Source organism: Anser cygnoides, chromosome 15 (genome assembly GCF_040182565.1).
Source record: "Anser cygnoides isolate HZ-2024a breed goose chromosome 15, Taihu_goose_T2T_genome, whole genome shotgun sequence".
Classification (NCBI taxonomy): Eukaryota; Metazoa; Chordata; class Aves; order Anseriformes; family Anatidae; genus Anser; species Anser cygnoides.
The window spans coordinates 5,814,999-5,823,615 of NC_089887.1; positions in this window are offsets into that span (position 1 = coordinate 5,814,999).

The window sequence follows — 8,617 nt, forward strand, 5'->3', positions numbered from 1 at the left end:
TCCATGCCGCCTTGAGTGTAGCTTGACATCCCTCTCTCCCTGTTCTTCATCCTCTTGTTATTCTAAACAAAGCTCCTGTGGATGACCTGTCTGTGGCCAGATGTGTGCAGAGCCATTTTGGCCTTCATGCGGGAGGAGCTTCAGAAAGGTCAGTGGCATACAGGACATGAATTTGGTGACAGGGTCTTGGTAGCACCAACTCCTGACTAGAAAACTTTTAAGAGGTTTCTTAGAAATCTTTTCTTTAAAAACACATCAGGCGTCTTGCTACATCTGCAAACAGCCCAGCAGCTGGCCCTTGTCACAGTGGGGTCTTTGAGTGAGTAGCTGGATTTCCTCTTTGGTATCTGCCTGTTTCTCCTGTGATTCTTCTCCTAGACCCTGCTTTTTCTGGCCCTTGTCTGCTGGGAGGTGTGATGGTTTGCCTGTCAGCTGTCATATGAGGACAGAAGAGGAGGTGTCTTCCCTCCCTCTGCTCCAGAGAAATTACTGCTGTAGATGCTCATTCTACAGTCTTATTCTACTCACTGTTTTGTTTTCACATCTTTTGTTTCTCTTTGTCACACACTCCCCTTGCTAGTAGAGAATCTTTCTAATACCCTAAAGATAAAGATCCTGGAGGAATTTTATGGACAGTTTTAAATAAGTCTCCTTACTGGTGGCAGGGACAGTTGTGAGCTCGTGGAGGGCCAGCTGGAGAAATATTGTCTGTTCTTACAAACAAGAAATACTACAAATGAACACTTCGGCTGATGTGTCAAAATATGAATGACTGTAGCTGGCTTCACGGAGCTGGAGAAGAAAAGGGGGAGATAACCTCCCAACAACTGCGAGTAGCCTTGCCTTGCCTCTAACTAAAGAGATTAGAGCTATTGCTTAAGGACGCAACATGCTTTTTTCCTCAGCAGCATCTGCTTCACATCCGAAGCCACTACTGTGGCAATTAGCTAGATATAAATTATGTGGAGGAACAGCTGAAGAAGATCAAGTCAGTGAAATGGTTTTCCTGAGGGGCTCAGTGACAGCAGGATTAACGCCTGTCTAAAGGGTTCCCGGTGAGATTACTGACTCCTCTTGTCTTAGTCCCTTATCAGACATCATTAAAACACTGCTCAGTTTGTCAGAGCAGGTTGGTGTTTCTCTCAGTGCTGCTCTGGGCCCAGAGCCACTGGAAACGTGGGATTGGCTGGGAAAGGGCTTTTCACAGGACTTTGAACCGAGGAAAAAGGAAAATGTCCAAAGATTGTTGTTATCACAGCAAAGACAGAGTCAAACAACGTAGTGGTTCTTTGGTGAAAAGCCTCCCTGTGGACAGGGGACAGGGCTTTCCAAAATCCCACTCCAGGGCTGCAACAAGAAACATTTATGGGTAAAGGGGAATGGTAATTTATGGGTAAATGGGAAATTCTGTGATATCTGGCTGATCTTGTCCGAGCAGACCAGCTCCAGGAAGCCTGGTTTGGGGGAGCAGGGGCTGCTCGTGTGGTGGCAGAACTATTTAACCACCCCTCACTGCAGCATGGCTGGGCTTTGCAGAGCAGGGGGAAAAGAGCTGGGTTGGAGAAGGTGGAAACAGCATCTCTGTCATCAACAGAAACCGTCTTTTGGGAGACGGGAAACTCATTCGAGGCTACGGAGTGGGTGGAAGTTGTTCATTAGCAGGGCATTTCCATAGATCTCTAAATATGAGAATTATCTATTTTTTCTCTGTTTCCTGCTAAATAGAAGGTTTCCCCTATGTATTTGTCATGCTACCATCCTCCGCTTGAATGCAGTGGAGCTGAGCGCGCTGCCCTGGCTTGGAGCACACCACTGAAACCAGATCATGGCTGAGAAGAGGGCTGCCGAGGGGTGTCTGGATGTGCAGAGACAGCTCGGGGCAGGAGTGCCACGGGAGCCCATCCCTCCTGTCTGCAGAGGCAGCTGTGACAGCTCGGAAACGGTTAGCGACGACATTACTGATGCCCTGACACTCGCCCGCCTTTTAATCAGCATGCTGTAACTTTCATCTCCGCCTGGCTGAGCACCTTCTCTCCTCCCATCCCCGCTGAGCTGACAGCGTTATCCTTCACAGGGCTGCTGGGCTCCTCCTGGGGGCCGGGGCCACGTCCTCTGTCTTGGAGGAGAGCTGCTGACTCGCTCAGAGGAGGAGCGGGGAGGAGGCTTGCAGGGTTGTTCCTGGCTGAGCCCGTGGGGGCCCCGTGAGTGTCTGTGCGTGTGCCAGAGGCTTCCCTCCAAAGTGGTGCAGAATCGCTGCTTGGATGGTCCCCTGCCACTGGCAGAGCTTCCTAGGAGAGTTGTGGGCTGCCAGAGCCGGTGTCTAACGGGCTGGGGAACGTGCTCAATGCTTTCAGTCTCCTAGGCCAGCCCGGGAATCCCGTCCAGCTCTAGAGGAGGCAGGAGGGGAAGGGGACACTGGCTGCAGCGTTGTTGTGCATCCTGCGGCTGCAGCAGGCTCAGAGGTGGAAGAGGGCTGGGGAGCAAAGGGAGTCCAGGAGGAGCTGAGCAGCTGCAGGGCCCCTCCAGGATGGGGAAGGGACGTGGGAATCGCAGTGCCCTTCCAGCTCTCTGTTTTCTGCTCAGACAGCACATGCCGCTGCAAATACAGCAGGAGGTGTGGGGTAGAGCCATCTCTGGGAAGGGGAGGGAGGGAGGTGGTGCCTCTCATCTCCAGTCCACACGCTCGCTCAAGGTGAGGCCTCACCACACGCACGCCATGCTGCACAGCACGTGCTATGCTTGCAGAAGTGAGAGTGGCCAGCTCCAAGCTCCCAGCCATCGGGGCACTCGGTGGCCGTCAGGAATTTCTCAGCAGCTGAGCTGGACGGAGACTGCCGTGGCGGCAGCACTGGTGCGTGCCAGTGCCCCAGGGCAGGGGCAGTGGTGCTGGCGTGGCTGTGAGCAGGGCATGACCAAGGGAGGAGGTGCCTACCTGCTCCTGACTCAGTGGCAGCTGCCTGCGGGCCGTGCGTGACATTGGGGAGCTGGAAGAGGCCCAGCACTGACCTCAGAGGCAAATCTGCCCAAGCTGCTCTCGGCAGCAGAAAGGCAGCGCGAGGTTGGGGCTCTCCAGGTAACTGCTAACGAACTGGTTTTCGTGGGTAGAGGCACCGATGTTTTGCTAGTAGAAATGAGGAAGGAAAGAGAAAGAAAAGCCTCGCTCCGCAGGCAGCACCATGCGAGAAGCACCACGCAAAAAAGGGAGAGGAGAGCTCCATCTCCATTACTTACCGTGTATGTGTAAATTGGGGGCCGTGGAGTCTACGCAGAGACTGCTCCCCAGGGCCCTGCCATCCTCTTCAGCCAATTCCATCTGTGACCTCGGTCAGTGACAAATACAATTCTGGCCCTGCCTGACCTCAATTAACTTCCCTCTGGCCATACCACAGTTCAGGACAGTATGATTCACGCTTAAGTTAGGGAGTTATTCACTAAAAGCTAAAAATGTTAAGACTTTTGTTAGCTTTGGGTATGTCGAAGCCAGCCCCACACCAGCTACTTAGCCTGGCTTCTATAGAGGTAGCATGTGCCTAAGGTGGGCTGATTTTTAAACCTCTGCATCGCCTCTCCCTGTATTTAGATAATTTGGCCCTCAAGCAGCAGAAAATAGAGCTTGCATTTTCTCTCCCTTTTAAATTCAAGAGATCTTAATAATAATAATCTGCCTGCCCTGTGTAGCTGGTGTTGTCTTGCCTTTGGCCTTGCCCTGTCTGCGTGAACAGCATCTCTAACTGAAGAAGATATTGGGCGAAAGAACGTCAAGACCCCCAGCAACAATTAAAAAATTCATTAAGCTACAATAGGCCAGTCATTGCTGGGTAATTATTAAGCTGTAAGAATTGCTAATTGTCTTATTAGCATTAAACAATTATGCAAATAATGGAAAACATACCATAAAAGTAATAAAATTACCTCTCTTTTTCTTTTTAAACCAATAATGAGATTTAAAATCTAAAGTGATGCTTATGGTTTTGCTCTCCGGGGTTTACTGGGAGACGTTTTTTGCCTCCCAATGTCTTTGGAGCCAGACCCCCAATGGCACTCGGTGCAGGGGGAGCAGGACATCTTCAGCCACATCTACTGTGGGAGTCTTCTTGGGGGGCTTGTAGTGCCACCACCCCAGGCTGTCCCCTGTTCTGCACCCACCACAGGCAGCAACGTGGGGACATGCAGGTGCCGAGGGCTTTGAGGGGCTATGTGGTGGTCACGGTGCTAGACCAGGACTGGTGAGAGCTTGAATCCTGCATTATCAGGGGCTTCCTGCAGCATGTCAGGCTTTGTGTCACCTGCACTCCCCCAGATACAATACGTGGGGCTATAGCTTTGGTCTGGGTGGAATCGAGTTGGTGGTTTTTACATCAATTCAGAGGGAAAGGGGAAAGTCCTGGCCTTTAAAGTTATTTTATTTCAAGGATTTTATCTTCACTTATCTTGTTAGTAACCCGAGGTAAGAGCTGGCCTCTCTTCCTGGTAAGGAACCAGATGGACTTCAGAGTTCAGCTCTAAGGGAATGCCAAAAAAAACAGCCTTGCCTTCCAGTGTAAGGAGAATAAAGCCTCGTTTAGCCACGCCACCACGGAAAGGAGACTTCATTTATTTGTGTCCCCAAGAAGCTTGGAAGAGGAAATGGGCTTCTTTGCTAAGAGTGCTAACAATGTTAATCACTAACAAATGTTATTGTGTTTCCAGGCTTTAAATTGTGCCCCGCTGATAAGAGAGCATTTCAAAGCAGCCCAGCCAGCTCCTGCTCCGGGGCGGGTCCTGCTCCCATGGCGATGCCGTGATAGATATGGGTCGCCTCACCCAATCTCATGATCCAGTAGAGGTTTTGATCAGCTAAACACACCTTTCACTTTCTCTTTCCGATAACAGCAGTGAAGTTTGTGGCTCTTGGAGAGCTGCATTTTGCCAGGGCTGTGCAAAGACCAGAGATCACCGCTGGTCCGTATCGGTTTTCTTGGAAGAGGAGGGGAGGTCACCTTCTGACAAGCACCATCCCCGTTTCCCTCAGCGTGCTACTTTGAGCTCCCTGAGGTTCTCTGGTGCCCCACCAAGCAGCCGTTCGTGGCCTCTTCGTTTTTCCTTCTCACCTGGTGCGTAGGCTGCAGCACGTGAGCTGTCTCCCGTCCTTGCTGCTTGGAAATGACTTCCTGACATTGATCCCCCACCTCTCTGTTTTGGGGACAGGAGAACCAACAGGCCACCTTGCCCGCGGGGCAACAGGGGACAGAGACTTTTTTTTCCAGTCACACATTCTGTTATACCTGGGTGACAGGTCACACTTTACCCCGATGCTCACTGTTCTGGGTCCTTTGAGGTTTTAGGGTAACGGATTTACCATTTATGAGCTTTTTGGAGGCACGTGTTGTGGAGAGATTTACCGAAGTGCCTCTCTCTGTAACTTCACATTTTGCTTTCATCTTCTTTCAGTGGAAATTCGTGTTCAGGCTTGAATTTTGTAATAACTTTTTTTCTGCTGCTTTACAGGTCAAACTAGCCAGACTCCAAGGAGAGGCGGGCATCACGCAGAAGCATTTCTGTGTGAGTAGCTGTGAAATAGTTGGGGCATTCTATTCTCTGGCTTGGGCCTTGCTGTCTCGGTGGAGTCAGCCTGGCTGCCTTCTGGGAAGAGAGAGCTGATGAGGCATGTTACTGATGAGACGCGTACTTTCTCCTTCTTGTTTTGAATCCCTCAATTTAATACAAGCCATTGGCAGGGGAATATATGAGAGCTCTTGGCTACAACACACACTTCCTATTGTTGGGAGTGAACAGCCCTGCATACAGCCTGCAGCAAAATTATGAAGTAGCTCGATTTGATCTACTGATTTCCCACAATAGTTAAAAGATGTGATTTTCCAGTCTACATTGTTGCGCACTCTTATGAAAAAAAACGCTAGTTGATTCTCAGCTTCATGAGGCCCCACGCTGACTGATATGAGGAATCAACCCTTTCCCTCTTCCTCAGGTCTTCAAAATAACAGACGTTGGCTTGTTTTTCTTTGGGCTTTAGGGTAGTCCTAGACATATATTTAAGTTTTTCTCTACTAATGGTAAAACCCAGGAATATTGCATATGAGAACCAGGATAAATTTAAGAGGTGATGGCAGAGAATGGTCCCCGCTAGTCATAGCAACCATCAGAAAGCACTCGGCATTTCCCCATTACAGTCTGCTGTCTACGAAGAGAACTGAAAAGGACTGGGAAGGAAGAAAAGGGGAAGCGTCTAAGTGCAGAAGAATAAATCACTCCATGTCTGTGGCCTACTGTTCTCCAACAAGCTTCTGAACACGCCGCGGGAGGCAGGAGGGCAAACAGCACAAAATGGGAATAAAGACATATAAAGCTCCTCCAAGGAAAAGATGTAAAAGGGAAAAACACAATCCAGAGCGAGGGGTTGTAAGCTTTATCCCATGAGGAACGTCCTGTGAGAACAGCAGTTGTTGGTAATGGGTAAGCAGCTGCACAGACAGCTCTGCTCTTTTCCTCCCCAGTTCCTCTCTCTAGTGCTTGTTAGCTTACCTGTTGGTGTATTAAAGACTCATCATGGCTGTAAACTCCTGCAGAGCTCTCTTTAATCACCAACTAAGAACGCTGCACAAGTCGCTGATGTCTGTATTTTGAAAAGCCATTATTGGGCCAGTAGTAATACTGTTACTGCATTAGCTAACTTGTTCAGCAATGTCATTTTAATCACCTTAGCATATAATGTGGACCTGTTTCTAATGGTATACCAATGGCTGTGTCTCCAACCTTACCCTCTCTTGGGATGCACAGCTTGGAGCCAACGACTAACAGATTCTTCTGGTGTCTGCAAGCCTGGATGCCTTTCTGATAGGATTGCCTCGGTCAAACACAGCTGACCGGGCTCAGTGCGGGGAGGAACGAGGTGAAATGTAGCGATCTGTGATATACAGAAAGCAGCAGCTGCTCTCATAGTCCAGCCTGGCTTTCTGCTCCGTGGCTCTGTGTCCCCTGCTGCCCAGCCCCAGCTGCCCCTTCCCGAAGTGCAAGGTAATGAGAACGGACTAACCACACCGACTCATTAAGCTGGGTTTGTTAGAAGACAGATTGTCATGTTAAACAAATATATTTTTAAAAAACTAAATATCATTCCCTGTGCTGTGCCCCATCTGGGCCATTAAATCTGAAAGGGGCAACTACAGCTGTGTCAAAGCGAGGCTCGCTAGCTTTCCACTACCGATTGGCAACAACTCCACTTTCAAACATCATTTTTGTCTCCTCATTTCCCAGTGCTACACTATTTAGATTGCAAGCACGGCAGGGGGACACACTGCTAAACAAAACAGTCTTTGGGACTTAAGAAAAGAAACCCCACAAATGCGTTTCTGAAGCCCGTTACATCCTTTTTATTTCTCACAAGGCCCCTTCCCTGGGTGACCTGATGACAGAGGAGGGAAGGACTGCCCATCTGCCCATCGTTAGCCAGTTTGTTTTCATAAATTCTGCAAGTTTCCTCAGTCTCGTGAAAAGGTGGCGTGGAAACAAACCAGGACAGGTCAGTTTTCAGGGTTCCAGCGCTGCTATGATGGATATTTCCGAATTGCAAGAAAGCAGGCATCTTTTTTGAACTGGGGACACGCACACACAGAACAACTTTGAGTGAATCCAGCGTTTCTTTTGATTGATCCCTTGGTAATCTGATTAATTCTGAGTGCAGATGTTTATCCCTTCCTTCACAGAATACAGCCAGTACTTGAGAGCAAGCTCTCTGTGCCATATTTCCTACTTGCCACACTGTTCTGTTATTGTTACGGTCGTGCAGCAACATATGCTAAGGCCTTATTACAAGGGATTCCTATAAATGGCATAAAGGATTAATAATGTATTTATAACACAACTTTGTTTTAGTATAAAGTGATCTATAAATTTGTAATAAATGTTTTATAATGTTTTTGTAGCCTGTTATAAATGATAAATGGGAGACTATAGATGCCACATCAAATATTCATGCTGCATTGTGTGCATTATTATGCCGTTACTGTTCAGGAAACCATTAATAATAAAGTGAATGGAGATGTAAAAGTTGCTGACATGCCCAGCAAGCCATTTATAATGAAATGTATAATCCTTACCATAAAGTAAATACATTGGCCAGTGACTGTTGATGAAATGGAAACACACTGAATTATTCGTAAGGTATTTATATATTAATGTATATTATCCATATCATGTCATAGAAATGCCATTAATACATTATATTATATGTATTATTAATTATTTTTACCTAATTTATAGGCAGCTCCTAAAGTGTTACCTTGTCTCTTCTGCAGTTTTGTCAGCCATATGAGAGCCTATCTGGTGAGTTATTTTCCGCGATGTGCGTGCTGCAGGGCAATTGTATAAATTAGCCATCACTGTGCTTTCCCCAGCTGTGGCTAGGCCACCTGGGGCAGGTCCACAGCTGACGGGCTGATTTTTGGCTCCTCACCAAGCTACCCTGCTCCTACCTCTCCGCAGGGAAAGCAGCCTAAGTTCATCCACCCCCAGATCTCCGTGTGCTCTCCTTGTGCTTGTTGGATTTTGTTCTTTCGAGGGCTGGGCAGCTCCTCAGTTCGACGACGGCTTGGCACAGCGGAGGTGGCTTCAAGTAACC